Raw genomic sequence first — 18227 nt, 5'->3', positions numbered from 1 at the left:
AAGAGCTTGCAATCTAATAGACAAGTGAACGGTCGGTCCGATAGGGGCAGTCAAATTAAAACCCACTTCAAGAATTTTAAAATTGTGATTGGTAGCTTTGCTCCCTAACTGGCTTCCCCTTGACATGCATTTTTGTAAAATCCAGCATTTATGCATGCAATTGCTGGCACTTACATATGTAGGTTGCAAAAACTAAACCTTGTACATGTAAGTTACTTTTTGAATATGTTCCTTTGTATAATGAATGTTCCCACTGGATGTGCTGCAAACTACATGTGTTTTTCCACTTCCTTAGAGGTACTTTATAAAAAGTCTCACAGTCAATGAGCCTTTTGTAAGATGCAAATTGTAAATGTCCTGCCTTGTTCACCCCTTTTTCTACCTCAACGTTTGTAAATGTGATGCCATAGTTTTTCCTATTCCAGAACCCCCTTTCCACTGACCCCTCTGATCAACAACCACCCCCTCCCCTTCTCTGACTCTGTGAAAATCCTTGGCTACATATTTGACTCTCGGCAAGACATTCAAGCCTCAAATTGACTCAGTAATCCATTCAGCATTCATCATATCTGCCCCTCCGCTCTTATTAGACCCTAACCTTATCTGCACTCTCCTCCTATCTATCATCATTTCCCATCTAGATTACTGTAATTCACTTTACGCTGATCTTCCTCTATAGTCCATCAAGTGCTTTCAATTCATTCAGTCGACTGCAGTTACCATTACTTTGTTTGGAACATTGGCTGCCAGTCTCTACATATATTAATAGAAGGTTGCAAGTGACGTGATCACATCACACCATTTATGCAAAAACTTCACTGGCTACCACTACAATACAGGGCTAAATTTAAAATTCTGTGTCTGATCTTCAAGGCCCTTAAAGGAAATGGCTTCGAGTACCTGAAGAATAGGTTGATCCTCTACACACCTCCAAGGACACTAAGGTCCTCTCAAGGACTATCACTAACCATACCCTCTCCAAAAGACATCACAAATATGTGATACCCACAAGTGAGCCTTCTACGGAGTAGCCCCCATACTCTGGAATGCACTCCCTGAAAGGCTGCACTTATTTCAGGAAGCAGGTGAAAGCTTGGCTCTTCAACCAGGCCTTTAATAGAAGAAGTAGTTGACTTATTAGTCTCATTCACACAAGGTGTGACATGGGCTGCACATACTGCTGCAGGGCATGCTTATCCACGCCTACCCTAGCTGAGATAATATTTATCCATCTACCCTCATGTGCACCTTTCTTTAAATTAGTCACCTTATTTTCTAACTCCTCTTACTCTCTTGTCTATCTGTATGTTCCATATTTGCTTATACCGTACACTGTCAATTAAAATATTCTATTGCATATTGTGTTGACATTGTAAGTAGTATATTATGCTATACTTTGTATTGCTATTTGAATATTTTTACTGCTGTAATTGTTTATTGCTCAAGTTTGATTTATTGTTACTGTACACCGCCTTGAGTGAATTCCTTCAAAAAGGTGGTAAATAAATCCTAATAAATAAATAAATAAAGTTGTAAAATATGTGTCTTGCTTACATATCACATTTCCCGACCACCCCTGCTTACCTTTACTCTGTCATATTCCTCTATACCCTTATACGCTCTCTTTGTTTTTCCACTGCAAACCTGTTAGTTGTACCTTCCCTCCCTTCCTTTCACCTAACAATTTCTCGGGAATCTTCCTTCAGCTTCATAGATCCCATTATCTGGAAGGCCCTCCCACCCATTCTCCACATGGAAACTTCTTATAGTAAATTCAAATCACAACTAAAAACCCACCAATTTTCTAAGACCTTTGGATAATCTGCATTCCATTGTCACCCCTCCCTCCTGTCTCCTCCCCCCCCCCATTTATTTTATATTACTATTGTAAATCACACAGTAACTGGACCTCTTACGGTATATCAAGCCTCTGGAAATAAATAAATACATGATCTGTGCAATACTGGGCTTTTAGGTTCAAGCATATTACACAAGAGATGCTTCTCGATCTCTTTAAAAATTGTAGTCTGGAAAATCAGATTTGTAGAGTATACCCAAGCCTTTACGCTTTACAGCAATACTCGTAAAAATGATTTTTCTACTGCACTATCATTCAAATGCTTTACAGTAATAATAAGCAAAATAAATATAAACAACAATCCAGAACATCAATAAGTATAATAGAATATATCTCAAGATTTTGAGAAAGTTATAGGCGAGTAGGCACATTCTGAAATGGAAGCCTGTGTCTGACACTGTATCAAGCAGTGAAAACAGTGCCTGGGAAACTTTTCCCTCACACTAGAAAGAAAGGACAAAAGTGAAGAAGATCCTTATCTTTATGGAATAAGTGAAGGGAATATGAGAGACAATATGTGAAGAGGTCATGGTTGCATGTCCTGGTTGATTCTAAGTACAGGAGGTATGAGAGAGACAATTTTGTCTGTCATATGTATTGAATGGCAAGATAGTGGGTCTGCAATTAGCAACATCAACCCAGCACACCAGAGCATTATAGATCAATTGACATTTTATGTGATGGGGGAGAGCATTGAGTAGTGAGAAGATCTAATAAATAGACTAAGGAAACTGAGCTGGGGAAAAAGAGAGAATTCTATATGCATTAGATTATCTTTAAAAATGTTGACTTTAGAAGTGTTATTTTTGGAAAAAGTTGTAGCAAAGCCAACTGCTAGTACAGTTATTGAAAATGTTGAAAGAGATGATATAAGGTTGGTTATCATCACCTTCAAAACAATATTATCTAGAGCTAAATTAAAATAACTGTGGAGAAGGGAGTGGAGGAACTGGAGCAGAAGGAAGAAAATATGATGAAATCAAAATGCCTGTGGCTGTATGTTGTGGATTTCTCTTCAGACTTCGAAAGCTAGGGTTTCTCTTCAAACTTCGCAAGTTAATTAAGTTAGTCCAATAAAAAAGGTATCATCTTCTTTTCTTTGTTTTGTTTTATTTATATTTATTATCTTTAACATGGACTCACATGGCTACCACACCACTTCACTCTTTAGACTCAATAAACCAGGAGATCTCTCATTGTCCCCTTTTTAGCTGGGCTACGAATGTAGGCCCTCTGCCATGAACTGAGGAAAATCTCACTTTGGATTTTTAGTTGTGATCAAAACCCTCTATAATACACTGGGGGTAGGTGGGCTAATGCTCTGCCCTTGGACCCCATTAGGAAGATAACATAACAACCACTGCCAAAAGCAGGAGAATGAAACCTTCTAAAAAAACATACAGTGATAAAAAAATCATTTATTTCTAATGCAACTGAATCGTAGAAGTGACTATTTGTGAGAATATATCTTCAGGTATTTTTGTTGTATATTTGTTTGTATTGTTACTATGGATTTATTTTCTTACCAGAGAAGCTGAAAATAATTAAAAATATTTTTTAAAGTGTTTGAGATATCCTGGTGATAGAGAAATCAAATGTCAATGATCAGACTATTCTATTAGTGTATGAAATTTAGGGATTCTTTATTTATACGGTCAACAGATGCCTTTGTGTGGATGCTTTCAAATTCTTCTATGTAACCCTTCCTATTCTCCAATCTTCCAAGAAGAATGGGTCTGTTGGATGAGGGTGAGGATCAGAGAAACTTAGGACAGCCCTGGTAGTTTTTTTTCTTTGGTCTGTTCAATAATCAAGCTTTTTACACTCCAACTAAGTTCTAATGCGTGCTTACCAGACGCTAAAAGTCACTACCTCAGGATGTGCTCAGGTGTCCCATGGTAGTTCTGGAATAGGCGCACGCCAATCCCATGCTAAAAAATATAAAAAAAAATTTTGTGCAGAGGGCATGTTTGGGGTGGTGAGTAGTTGTGCCCTGTGCTAATTGGCAAATCGCTACTTGCTGCCGATTATTGTAGGTGTAGCGTGAGAACCCTTACCACCTAGTAAATATGTGGCAGTAAGGGCTCCCACACTAATGGCCACATACTAATTGGGAAAGTAGCGCGTGGCCATCAATGGAAAGAAAATGAAATTGTGGCCATTTTACAGCCACGCCAAAAGTGGCCTCAGTGAGCAGAAAACCCACACACTAAAAAATAACACAGGACACTTTTTAATGCAGCTTAGTAAAAGGGCCCCCAAATTATTGTAGCAATCCAATTGAGATGCACTGATGCAAAATGCAGAGTTGATTGCTTTGACAGATATTACTTCTGCCAGTATCACTAATCAGCATGAACCACAAACAGAATCAGATAACAGTTCCAGGAATCTTTTTGGCCTCCCTTGCCTATGAGACTTCCCTAAGAGCAGATAAGAGATTTTCTTTTGCTTTTATAGACTCTCCCCTTGTGTACCTATACATTTTGTAGCTTGTCAGAATGGCTATTCTCTCTTCTGGCTGGCTTTAGCCAAACTCCTTGGATGATGATTGCCAGGGCCGCCAAGAGACAAAGCTGGGCCCATAGGCGCCCTGTGTAAGAGGGTTGGGGAGGCTTCCACACCTGACTCCTCCTCCAAATGTAGCCCGATACGCATGCCTGCCAAGACTCCCGATGAATTCTGCTGCCGCTGCCGCTTCTGTTGAGCAGCGGCAGGAACAAGCACTGCACTGATCTGCTGCCGCTGCTTCTCTCCACAGACAGCATAAGAACAAAAAGAAGTGCGGGGCCGCAGCAGCCTTCAGGCATGCGCTGTCGGCTCTGCCGTCCTCAGCCCCCACTGACGTCAATTTCCCGTTCCTTGGGCAGAGGACCGGGAGAGCTGACAGCGCATGCCTGAAGGCTGCTGTGGCTCCGCACTTCTTTTTGTTCTTGTGTTAGTGCTGCTATAAAGAGGCCCGGAGGGAGAGAACGTGGCTGGAAATGGTAGGGAAGTGAGGACGCTGGAGGAGAGAGAGAGAGAGAGAGCGAGCAGGGGAGAGCCAGGGACATGGACAAGAGCTGGGGAGAGCCAGAGAGAGATGGGGAGAGAAAGAGGGAACATGGAAAAGAGCAGGGGAGAGCCAGGGACATGGAAAAGAGCAGGGGAGAACCAGAGAGAGATGGGGAGAGAAAAAGGGCACATGGAAAAGAGCAGAGGAGAGCCAGGGACATGGACAAGAGCAGGGGAGAACCTGAGAGAGATGGGGAGAGAAAGAGGGGACATGGAAAAGAGCAGGGGAGAGCCAGGGACATGGAAAAGAGCAGGGGAGAGCCAGAGAGATGGGGAGAGAAAGAGGGGCCATGGAAAAGAGCAGGGGAGAGCCAGAGAGAAGGTGCTGGATGGAAGAGGGGTACAGAGAGAGAGAGAGATGAGTGGAAAGATGGGGAGAGAAAGAGGGACATGGGCAGGAGAGAGAGAGAAGCTGCTGGGGAGAAACTGGGGAGACCCTAGCTGTCAGACGGAGAAATGCTGGATGAAAGGAGGGAGAAATGCTGCTGGATGAAAGGAGGGAGAAAGAGGGAAAATGCTGGAAGGAGGGGGCAGAAAGAGGGAAGACGCTATTAGCAAGGGAAAGAGGAAAGACACTGGAAGGATGGGAGAGAGAGGACATGCTGAATGGAAAAGGGTTGAGAGAGAGAACTGTCTAGAAGGAAGGGGAGAGAGAGGGAGACAATGGACGGAAGGAGAGGGAGACAATGGATGGAAAGAGAGGGAGAAAATGGACGGAAGGATTGGGAGGGTAATGGGTGGAAGGATGGAGAGAGAAAGAGGGATGACACTGGATGGGAAGGTAGAAGAGAAAGAGGGAAGGTGCTGGACATGGATGGATAGAGGGGAGGGAAAACTGGAAGGAGATGCACATGGATGGAGGGCAGGGAAGAGAGGAGAAATGTTGGACAGGGATGGAGGGAAGGAAAGACAAAGAAAGGAGATGCACATGGATGGAGGGGAAGGGAGAGAGGAGAAATGCTGGACATGGATGGAGGGGAGGGAAGTAGATGCACATGGATGGAGAGGAGTGAGGAGAAATGATGGATATGGATGGAGGGAAAACTGCTGAATTTAAGAGCTGGATCAAGACACTGAAGGATAGGGACAGGGCTACAGATGGTAGACAGGACGCATAAGGACACAGGAGGATGTGGACATAGTGAGAGAAAAAATATCAAATGGAAAGAAGACACTGCATAAAACTGAAGACACTGGGACCAAAGCGAATAGAAAAACTACATGCTCAGACTGAAAGGTAGAAAAAAGTATTTTATTCAGAATATGCCAGCTTTTGGAAATATGCATCTGTAATATTTTGCATTTAAGTTTTAATTTCTCTAGTATTGCTGCATGCTGAGTCTGATTTCTTGAGGTAACTTTCCAGTTCAGTATTTTGGCTTCATATGAGATGTGTATGAAACTGGCAGAGATCCACAATGGGTCAAGAAATACTGACAGCTTTATGTTTACTGAACATTGAAAGTGATCTTGTTGGAGATATTAACCCTGAGCAGATCATTGACACCTATGATGTGAAGTCTAGTCGCCGGATGTTACTTAACTATTGTGACCATTTCATTTTGGGATTTTCCATGGATGGAAATAGCAGCGTTTACTAATTGATAACATTTTTTAATAGTATACATTGGTTAATATATGCTTTGAGCAACCACTTTTTTATTTTGACATATGATACATATCTAATATCTACATTTAATAAAAGGTATTTATTGTGACTATTTTACTTTTACTTATTTTTTTCTATGTGTTGTCAGACAATTATGGATGTAAGCACCACCCCTAACCCCACCCCCTTTAGCCTCCCCAAACAGTTGGGCCACCGACCGCCTATGGCTGGGCCTGGGGCAAACAATCATCAGGGCCCCCCTCGCCGCCCCCACTGCCACCTCTGCTCCACCCTGCCGTTCCACCCCCGCCGCCACTGCTGCCCCCTCCCACAGCAGCAAACAAGAGAGAGAGAGTACTCTACCAGCTATAGGTCCTTCTTGCTGTGTCCCGCTTACTGTGAAGTAACTTCCTGTTTCCGTATCGGTAGGATGCTGCAGGAAGAAGGACCTGTGGCTGGCTGAGCACTCTCTTTTGGTTGCTGGTGCTGGGCCCTCCTTGGACAGGGTGCTTGGTTTGAATATGAATGAACATTAAATTTTTGTTTATATACTATTGCACTCTTTTGGAGGTTTTTTGACCAGTGATTATGAGTAGTCTGGTGAGAAACTGAGCATAGAAGCCCCTTTAGTCCACAGACTATCTGTTTAGATATCAATATTAGGGATTTTTCCCTTACAGGCATTTCTCAGGTCTTTTTCCTCCAATTGGACCTTTTGTGTATTTCATACATTGGTTGAGTTTACACTATTTTGGAGGATGTATCCTCATTTTTGTGATGAACTCTTAGGGCCCTGTTTACTAAGCCATGCTGCAGGCATGCTAACATTTTAGCGCATTGTAATGATAGAGACACCCATTATATTCCTGTGGGTGTCTCTAGTGTTAGCGCATGCTAATTTTAGTGCATGCTAAAAATTTTGTACGCCTACATCGTGGCTTAGTAAACAGGACCCTAAGTTTCACAGCCAGTACTGGAGGCCCTACAGCTGCCTACAACAGCCCTACAGCTGCCTCACCCTTAGGAGGGGAGAGATTAGTAAGCTCGACTGAGGAGAGAGACCTTGGTGTCTAAGGATCTGAAGGTGAAGAAACAATGTGACAAGGTGACGGCCGTGGCCAGAAGGATGCTAGGCTGTGTAGAGAGGGGCATAACCAGCAGAAGAAAGAAGGTGTTGATACCCCTCTACAAGTCATTGGTGAGGCCTCACTTGGAGTATTGTGTTCAGTTTTGGAGGCCGTGCCTTGCTAAAGATGTAAAAAGACTGGAAGTGGTGCAAAGAAAAGCTACAAAAATGATATGAGATTTGCGTTGCAAACCGTACGAGGAGAGGTTTGCTGACCTGAACATGTATACCTTGGAGGAAAGGAGAAACAGGGGTGACATGATACAGGCGTTCAAATATTTGAAATGTTTTGAAAATGGCCATTTGCTAGACATTTTTGTGCTCAGTGCTGGATTACTTGGGGGTGTGCTTCGATACCCGAACAGGGATAGTTTCTCTTCCTTCAGCTCGAGCACAGGCTCAGATACAAGTGCTGTTTCAAACTCCGAACCCGCGGGCTTGGGACTATGTACAAGTTCTAGGTTCCATGGCCTCCACCTTGGACGTGGTAAAGTGGGCCAGAGCTCATATGCGCCCTCTCCAGTGGCACCTTCTGAGCTGTTGGTCTCCGCTCTCGGAGGATTACGAGGTTCGGGTGCAATGTTCGGCCCGTCTTCACACAATCATGCACTGGTGGCTCATTCAAAAGAATCTGGTGTTGGGCATTCCTCTGGCAACCCCAGAATGGAAGATAGTGACCACGGATGTGTCACTGTCTGGCTGGGGGGCTCATTGCCTGCAACAGATGGCCCAGAGCATTTGGACATCAACGGAGGCTTCATGGTCCATCAACCACTTGGAGTTACGGGCGATTCGTCTGGCCTTTTGGGAGTTTCTGTCTGTTCTCCGCGGTTGCCCAGTTTGAGTTCTTTTGGACATTGCGACGGCAGTCGCCTATGTAAACCATCAGGGGGGCACCAGGAGTGCACCCCTAGTGCGTGAGGTGGCTCTGATCTGCCGTAGTGCAGAGACTCATCTCTCTTTCTTGATAGCGACTCATATAGCGGTGTCACAGAATGTACAAGCGAACTTTCTCAGTCACCACCAGTTGGAGCTGGGGGAGTGGACGCTCTCCCCTCTGACCTTCGATCAGATAACTGCCTGTTGGGGAATGCCAGAGATGGGCTTAATGGCCATCGCATTCAATGTGAAGGTTCCCCGTTTCTTCAGCAGGGGACGAGAGCTGGGCTCAGAAGGCATCGATGCCTTTCTTCAACCTTGGCCCAGGGGCCTGCTCTATTCCTTTCCCCCATGGCCAATGGTGGGCAGGTTACTGACTCGCATTGCAGTCATCCTGGTTGAATAATCCTAGTGGCCCCGGATTGGCCCAGACAACCCTGGCATGCAGATGTGATCAGGCTTCTGTTTCTATCATCCTTTTCTGCTACCGATGCAGGACGGTCTCCTGCTGCAGGGGCCAGTCATGATGGAGGATCCCTCCCCCTTTGGTCTTATGGCCTGGCCCTTGAAAGGGCGAGGTTGAGAAGGGTATCCGGACGCGGTTATCGCGACGATGCTGTAGGTTCGGAAAAGATCCACCTTGATAGCTTATGCTAGGGTGTGGCGTACCTTCAATTCGTGGTGTGAGGGTTCGGGATTGTCAGCGACTTCAGCTTCAGTATTGGTTATCCTCGCGTTCCTTCAAGAGGCTATAAAAAATCAATCTCGTTGAGTTCTCTAAAGGTGCAGGTGGAAGCTCTGGCATGTTTTAGAGGCCGGCTTCAGGGAGCGTCCATCGCCTTCCACCCGGATGTGGTTCGTTTCTTGATGGGCGTAAATCGTTTGTGCCCTCCTCACGTGCCAGTTCTGTATTCCTGGAACCTTAATCTAGTTCTCAAAGTGCTTTAGCATCCTCCTTTCAAACCCTTATCGGGGATTATGATTAAGGATCTCACCTTGAATGCGGTTTTCCTAGTAGCTATTACTTCCGCTCAGAGAATTTCAGAGTTGCAGGCCCTTTCTTGCAGAGACTCCTTCCTGCATTTTACGGAGGCGGGGGTATTGATTAGGATAGTTCCTTCGTTTTTGCCCAAGGTGCCTCAACGTGAGACGGGCTCTTCTCAGGTATTTGGAGGTGATGAATGAATTTCTTCTTTCTAACCATCTCTTCGTCCTTTTTGGAGGTAGTAAGAAGGGTCATAGCCCGTTGGTTGTGGGAGGCCTTCTCTTCGGCATACGTGGCATTGGGCAAGCAAGCCCCTTTGCAAGTTCATGCTCATTCGACACGAGCTCAAGCTTCCTCCTATGCAGAGTCCCAATAGGTTTCTCTGGCAGATATCTGCAGGGCAGCTACATGGACTTTGGTCCATACATTCACTCGTCATCGGGTGGATGTGGCAGCTCGTCAAGATGCGGTGTTTGGCTCGTTGGTGATTTCTGCCAGGTTGGGGGTGTCCCGCCCTACTTGAAGACTGCTTGGGTACATCCCACAAGTCTCTGGATTGATCTGTGGGACGCCATGGAAGGAAAAATTAATTCTTACCTGATAATTTTCTTTCCATTAGTCCCAACAGATCAATCCAGAAGTCCCCCCTGGGCTTACTGTCTGCGGTTTTGTTGCAGTTGGTTATTTTTTTTTTTTTTCGGGTTCCGTTGTTCTGAATGTTCCTTTGATTAAAAAATAAAATAAATAAATATAGAAGTGGTGGAAGTATGTTGGGAATTGGTCTGACAATGTCAGGAGAGTTTTCTATTGTTTCCATTCCACTGCTTTGGTATCGTTCATACTGAGGTTCAGCTGGCTGCACAGGTCCACATATAGCAAACCTCGGAGGTTCTCTCTATCTCCACCTGCTGGTAGAGGGACACAACCCACAAGTCTCTGGATTGATCTGATGGGACTGAGGGAAAGAAAATGATCAAGTAAGAATTAATTTTTCCATATTCGAGGTGTGGTCGCACCATGGACCGATACAAAGGCATTATAACATCCTCACTTTTGTTTTCCATTACTTTCCTAATAACACCTAACATTCTATTTGCTTTCTTAGCCGCTGCAACACACTGAGCAGAGGATTTCAACATATCATCAACAACAATGCCGAGATCCCTTGCTTGATCAGTGATTCCTAACATGGAACCTTGCATTACATAGTTATAGTTCAGGTTCCTCTTTCCCACGTGCATTACTTTGCACTTGCTCACATTAAACGCCATCTGCCATTTAGATGCCCAGTCTCCCAGTCTCGTAAGGTCCTCTTGTAATTTTTCACATTCCTCTTGCAATTTAACCACTTTGAATAACTTTGTGTTATCAGCAGATTTAATTACCTCACTAGTTACTCCTATCTCTAGATCATTTATAAATATGTTAAAAAGCAGCGGTCCCAGCACAGATCCCTGAGGTACCCCACTATCTACTGTTCTCCATTGAGAATACTGACCATTTAACCCTACTCTCTGTTTTCTATCCTTTAACTAGTTTTTAATCCACAATAAGACACTGTCTCCTATCCCATGACTCTCCAATTTCTTCTGGAGCCTTTCATGAGGTACTTTGTCAAACGCCTTTTGAAAATCCAGATACACAATATCAAACGGCTCACCTTTATCCACTTGTTTGTTCACCCCTTTGTGTTTGTTTAAACTGTGAATCACAGGTTTGTCATGTCATTTCTGTGTCCTTTGCTAAATTGTGTTTCATTTGTCAGGTTTGTCCTTATTTTTCTATTGATGATCTTCAGAAATTAGTTTATGCTGTAGTTTTTGTATTTTTGGATTGTTGTTGTGTCTTGTGCTTAGGAATAACACAGAAGGCATTATCTAAGTTACAATTGATTTAAAATAAGGCTGCCAGACATATTTTAAACAAACCCAAATATGATAGAATCATTCCTTTGTTAACATCACTTCATTAGTTGCCTATCAGGGCTTCCTTTGAATTTAAAACATTGTGCACTGTTTAGCCAGTCTTATAAACTTGTGATTACACCGTAGACTTAGCAGACAGGCCTACTTGAATAAATTACATTTATCTGTAACCACTCAAATTTGATTACCATTATCTCATAGGAAATTATTTTCAGTTGCTGCTTGCAATCTCTGGAATTCTCTTCTGGTTGAATTGAGGCTGGAACTAAGGGGTCCTTTTACTAAGGTGCGCTAACAAATTAGCGTGTTCTAAATGATAAGATGCCCATAGAAATATAATGGGCTTCTTATTGCATGCTAAAGCCATTAGCGTGCCTTAGTAAAAAGATCCTTAAACATAAATTATTTGAATTTTTGTAAACAACTGAAAAAATGGTTATTTCAGAAACATCTATGTCATCTGCAACTGTTCTGCTATTTCTGATAGTTTTTGTAGTGTATATATAGAGTTGGTATTTTTTTCATAGTTTTTTAAATGTTAATTTGGCCACGGTGCCATATTTATTGTAACCCGCCTAGATCATTTGCGCTGGGGTTTACTAAGCCACTAGTGCTGCTGGCTGTGTGCTAGTGCCGACACAGTCTATTCACTGTTAATGGGCTATGTCGACAATGCTGCGCGGAAGCTGCTAGCACAGCTTAGTAAACAAACCCCTTGGTGTCTGACGGTATATAAGACTAAGGTATTGTATTGTATTTTTATCTTCTGTAATGATTCTGTTGACCCAGTGGTTTTCATTGTGTGTTGTATTTTCTTGTTAAAATCAATAAAGAGATTGAAACAAAAAAAAACAAACCCCAAACTATCCCTTGCACTGCCCAACCCCCCATTGCCCCCAAAATCCCCAAACTACTCTGCACAACTGCCACTCCACCCCACAAACTGACTCATCCCCAATGACTACCCCCTGCAACTGCCCCACCACCCCACAGTCTGCCCCATCACAGGGTATGTAAGCTTGGCGGTATATGAAATTTTGAAATATACATAAAACTACCCCTAAAAATGCCATACCATTTCTCAAACCACCCCAGCCCCCAAAAACACCCTCTGTAACAGCTTCATTACTCCACAAACCACCCTATCTCCAAAAATTACCTCTGCAATTGCCCCACATCCAAAAAATATCCCTTGCAACTTCCATACCACCACCAAACTCTCAAACTAACCCCTGCAAACTGCCCCACTCCAAGAAACACCCTCTAACTTCCCCACCACCCTGTAAACTGTCCCATCCCCAAAAACTACCCACTTAGAAATACCCTATCACTGGCTTTCTCCTTATCCTATTTTGAATGGTCTTTTCACTGTCCCCAAGCTCAAAAGCTAATCCCTTGCAATTTCTCTATCATTCTGTAAACTACCTCATTCTGAAAGACTACCCTACCCACAACTTACACAATCCCAAAACTACCCCCCTGCAATAGTCCTACCACCCCACAAATTGCTCCATACCCACAACTAGCCCCTCACAACTACCCTTAGGCCAGATGAAGCCATTGGCAAACTTTACATATACTATCTTTGAGGGCGGGCCCTGTGAGATGTGCTCAGGAGGTTAGGATTGCTTCTTTCAAAAATTAGCAGAATTTTACAGTAATGTCCAGAAGTTAGAAGGATGTGAAATATGTCTGGATATGTTTCAGTGTTAATCCCCCCCCCCCCACCCGCCCTCTGTCCCTCCTATCTTCTGTTTCAGCAGAGTCCATAGGTAGGATCTAGCCAATGGGAATACAGTGGGGGCAGAAGACTGAAAAGCAGCTCTTTTCACAGGAAGAGAGGAAGTGATTTGCAGGAAGTTTCTATATGTGATAACATGAGCTTTGCTCTGCATGCTTTCTCTACTTGTTTTATTCTTTCCAACGCAACAAATGTTGGTAAGAAATTTTCCTGAGGGAAAATTAATTCAAAATTTTAACAGGATGAGATCAAATTTCACTTGAGGGAAAACCAATGAAAGTCACATTAAATTTAAAAATGAGCCACTTATGCCTGAGGGTTCCAGAAAAATAACCTCTCTACAAAAAAAAAATAAAAATGGCCCGATCTATTTCTATGGGAGAAGAAGTTCTGGCTTGTGCAGCATAGAAACTCACATAGTGAAAGTTAGGAAATTGCTCCTTTCAAACTGCCTCTCCCCTCCACCATAATTTAGATATGTAAATTCTACTGTGAAACCTACGGACTTTCCCACACAGCCTTCTCACTCTAATTTTGGCAGATTCTTAAATCTGGCATTTCTTGTTTACTTGTTGGAACTCCTCTGAATGTTGCTTGCAAATATTGACTAAGAAATCCTGTTAGGTGAGATCTGATCTTACATTTTGCTATGAAAGACTAAGCAGCTGAAGTATGCTGTACGTGTCCTTAGTTTTCTGCGCATGCCTGGTTGCACACCTCTGCCTGCAAACAGTACCTGCATGTTCCCACAGATCTGTTGGCTGCCTACATGAATGTGACTCTGATATACTCCTGAAATTACATCAGTAAGTCAGTAATCTGGTTCTATCACTGAATCCTAATTTATAATAGATTTGTGTTTGATAAAATATGGTTATGTCTGGGTGGAAAAGGAGGTTTGTTAGGTTTCATGTGCCTACCCTCCTGACATGTGTAAATGTTGAGGTTATAGCCTTATAAGTTTCCTTCTTGGTTTTCCTGTTCTTTTTAGTGTTATCGTGAGTGTATAGAATTTGGCATTTTTCAACAGTTCAGGAAATGACAATATGTGTTTATTAACTGCAAATTCTAGTGTGCAGGCTACATGCACTATCACCGAGAACTTCCATGGTCAAACTAAAGAAAGGCATCATTTAGAACTGTACTTCAGCCCCCCTAGTATATTCAGTGTTGACTGCTAATGTTGACTGTGACCAGCCATCTTCAGAGGCATTTTAAATGTAATCAGTGAGATAATGAACACATTTCAAGCTACTGGGTTGGGAGGAAGGCGTTTCTGTCACAAACATATATCACAATTACATACCAAAGAGTCTATACTGCATTGCAGAATAATTGGGAGACAAAAACTAAAGTTTCAGGTGAGTGAGAGGTTTAGCTACTATGCCTCAGGGGCAGTAAGTTTGTTTAACTTGGTGAAGACTAGACCAGTTCTGTTTTCCTCAGTTCTGAGGGTATTATCTGAGCCATTGCTGCTTCTGTCCTGATGTGTCTCTTGTTAACTCTCAAACTCTTTGACCTGATCTGGAAAAGTGTGAGTCAATGCAGGTGTTTGCTGTGATCTTCACTTTTAAGAAGACTCAATGAATCAGGCTCATGAAGGGCAATTTCATAACTTGGCATCTACACTTATGCAGCTCATACACATGGGGGTAATTCTTTAAAGTGTTGCCTAAATTAGGGGGCTATAATGGGGCATGCTCAGTGCTAATTCCTTAATGGCGTTGAGGCATGTCTAACCCATTACAGAGTATAAGCACAGAGGGGGGGGGGGGGGGGGGGTTATACATGACGCCTAAAAACTCAGCGTGGAAAACATTTCCGCTTAGGCATATTCTATAAGTGGCGCCTAGATTTAGGTGCAGTATATAGAATATGCTTAGTTGATATCTCAGCGCCTAAAACTATGTATGTACATTTACGCCAATGAAAATGGTGTAAATCCTGGCACATAGATTCAGGTGTACAGGGCCATATTCTAGAACTACGTGCATAAATTTTGGAATACCCATAACCATGCCCCTTTTTGCCTGCGTGCATTAGAAGTTAGGCGCACTGCGTTACACAATACACTTACTGAGTTGTGCGCATAAATTCTAATTATTGCCAATGAGTGCTCATTATTGCTTGTTAAGTGCTGTTATCAATGCTAATTTGCTCGTTAAGCCAATTAAGTTGCGTGCATTGTTATAGAATATGCCTGGATTTTGGTGCGGATCACTAGGCACACTATATAGAATCTGGAGGAAAGTGGCTTTGGTGTGCCAAAACTTAGGCGCAACCCCTTATTGGTAGGTCAGTGGCTGACATAAGTTGCCATTCCCAAGTGTACCATACAGTGCATGCAGCTAACAGTATTAGAACATAAGAACATAAGAGTTGCCATACTGGGACAGACCAAAAGTCCATCAAGTCCAGCATCCTGTTTCCAACAATGGCCAATCCAGGTTACAAGTACCTGGGAAGATCCCAAAACAGTACAATACATTTTATGCTGCTTATCCTAGAAATAAGCAGTGGATTTTTCCCAAGTCTATCTTAATAATGGTTATGGATTTTTTTTTTTAAGGAAATTATCCAAACCTTTTTTAAACTCTGTGTCAGGCTTGCGAGTTCTTGTGCCAAGTGGAGCACTGCGTGCCAAGTGGAGCACTGTGTGTCAGAGGCGTAGTTAAGGCGGGGCTTGGGCATGCCTAACACTTGGACGGCCTTGACCCATAATCGAAAAAAACAAGGACGTCCTTGACGAACACTTGGACGTTTTCACCTGGACCTGTTTTTCTTATGACTAAGCCACAAAAAGGTGACCGAAATGACCAGATGACCACCGGAGAGAATTGGGGATTACCTCCCGTTACTTCCCCAGTGGTCACTAACCCCCTCCCACCCTCAAAAAACATCTTTAAAAATATGTCGTGCCAGCCTGTATGCCAGCCTCAGATGTCATACTCAGGTCCATGACAGTGCTTGCAGGTCCCTGGAGCAGTTTTAGTGGGTACTGCAGTGCACTTCAGACAGGCGGACCCAGGCCCATACCCCCCCCCCCCTACCTGTTACATTTGTGGAGGAAACAGCGAACTCTCCAAACCCCACCAGAAACCCACTGTACCCATATATAGGTGCCCCCCTTCACCCATAAGGGCTATGGTAGTGGTGTACAGTTCTGGGTAGTGGGTATGGGGGGGGGGGGTTGGGGGGCTCAGCACACAAGGTAAGGGAGCTATGTTCCTGGGAGCATTTTACGAAGTCCACTGCAGTGCCCCCTAGGGTGCCCGGTTGATGTCCTGGCATGTCAGGGGGACCAGTGCACTACAAATGCTGGCTCCTCCCATGACCAAATGGGTTGCATTTGGCCATTTTTGACATGGACATCTTTGGTTTCGAAAATCTCCGAAAGTCAGAAATGTCCATGTCTAGGGACGACCAAATGTAAGCTACAGGTGCCATGGCACCCCCTCTAAAAACTTTGCTTCCTTCTCTGCTCTGTGAGGTATTTATTTTCTTACCTCCCCCCCCCCCCCAGGACTGCAACTCTAAAATCAGAATAGCATAAGAGGCATCATAATTGGCCAGTGCAGGGCCTTGAGCATCCCAGCCAGACTTATATTCGGCAGACCAAAATACGAAAGCGCAACACCCCTTCGCGAAAAACTACAGTGGCTCCCACTCAGAACGCATCACATTCAAACTCTGTACCTTGGTCCATAAAATCATCCATGGTGACGCCCCAGCCTACATATCAGACCTAATAGAACTACCACCCAGAAATGCAAAAAAGTCCTCCCGCACATTCCTCAACCTTCATCCTCCCAAATGTAAAGGCTTGAAATACAAATCAATGCATGCATCAACCTTTTCCTATACAAGCACACAGCTCTGGAACACACTATCACGTAACCTGAAAACGGTCTATGAAATGACCAGTTTCCACAAACTCCTGAAAACTTATCTCTTCGACAAAATATATCATAAAGAACAACACGCGTAACTCTACATTCTTTAAGATATCCAGGAACGTTCTCTAATGTCTTTTGCTTTCACACTATCATGTACCTAATGTCTATGACTTTAATACTATCATGTATCTCACCATCATGCACCCAAAACTTCTGCTAACACAAATGTATACTCTTTTCTATTTCCAGTACTACGTATTTCACCATCATGCACCTAATACTTGCTGTAAAACCAAATGTATATTCTTGTCTATTTCCAGTTTCCACGATGAATTGTAAGCCACATTGAGCCTGCAAAAAGGTGGGATAATGTGGGATACAAATGCAATAAAATAAATAAATACATGCTCAAGGCCTGCAGGCTTCTGCCCCTCTGATCAGGAAGTTTGGAGCTTGGGCACCCCCCCCCCCCCAAAAAAAAAAGGCATTCCATTGGTTGCCCTAATTAGGAGCTGCCAGGATAGAAACGGCAGAAAAACCGAGTGAAGGAAAATATTTTATTTATTTATTTGTTATATTTGTATCCCACATTTTCCCACATTTTTGCAGGCTCAATGTGGCTTACATATAAGAGAACACTGAGTACAAACTATCACCAACAATTAGAATACCTGGTGTTTTAATTGATCAAACATTATCCTTAGAGCCACAAATACATATCGTGGTTAAAAAGTCACTTCACCAGGCGAGAAAATTAAGACGGATCTGACATTTTTTAAAGAGTTAGGTTTTAGGCTGATGGCTCAATCCTTGGTACTGTCCTTGCTTGACTATTGTAATATCATTTTTCTGGCAGAGCCGGTGGTGGGAGGCGGGGCTGGTGGTTGGGAGGCGGGGATAGTGCTGGGCAGACTTATACAGTCTGTGCCAAAGCCGGTGGTGGAAGGCGGGACTGGTGGTTTGGAAGCGGGGATAGTGCTGGGCAGGCTTATACGGTCTGTGCCAGAGCTGGTGGTGGGAGGCGGGGCTGGTGGTTAGGAGGCGGGGATAGTGCTGGGCAGACTTATACGGTCTGTGCCCTGAAGAGGACAGGTACAAATCAAGGTATACACAAAAAGTAGCACATATGAGTTTATCTTGTTGGATGGACCGTG

At 43.5% G+C, this 18227-nt stretch overlaps 1 protein-coding gene across 5 annotated transcripts in view; it reads left to right on the top strand.

Moving 5' to 3' along the window:
- Positions 1 to 18227, top strand: part of RBM47 (RNA binding motif protein 47) — a 270111-nt gene that overhangs the window by 62525 nt on the left and 189359 nt on the right. The window contains exon 1 of one of the 5 annotated variants that reach the window (XM_030191325.1): positions 13940 to 13983. The exons of 3 other annotated variants lie outside the window; for them this stretch is intronic. The gene's annotated coding sequence lies outside the window, so the exon portion shown is untranslated. Of the gene's footprint in view, positions 1 to 13939; positions 13984 to 18227 lie in introns of those variants that run through there. One more of the 5 variants, XM_030191324.1, reaches the window with a different exon arrangement.

Source organism: Microcaecilia unicolor, chromosome 2 (assembly GCF_901765095.1).
Source record: "Microcaecilia unicolor chromosome 2, aMicUni1.1, whole genome shotgun sequence".
In the NCBI taxonomy this organism is placed as follows: domain Eukaryota; kingdom Metazoa; phylum Chordata; class Amphibia; order Gymnophiona; family Siphonopidae; genus Microcaecilia; species Microcaecilia unicolor.
This window is presented reverse-complemented; position numbering and strand designations above follow the sequence as displayed.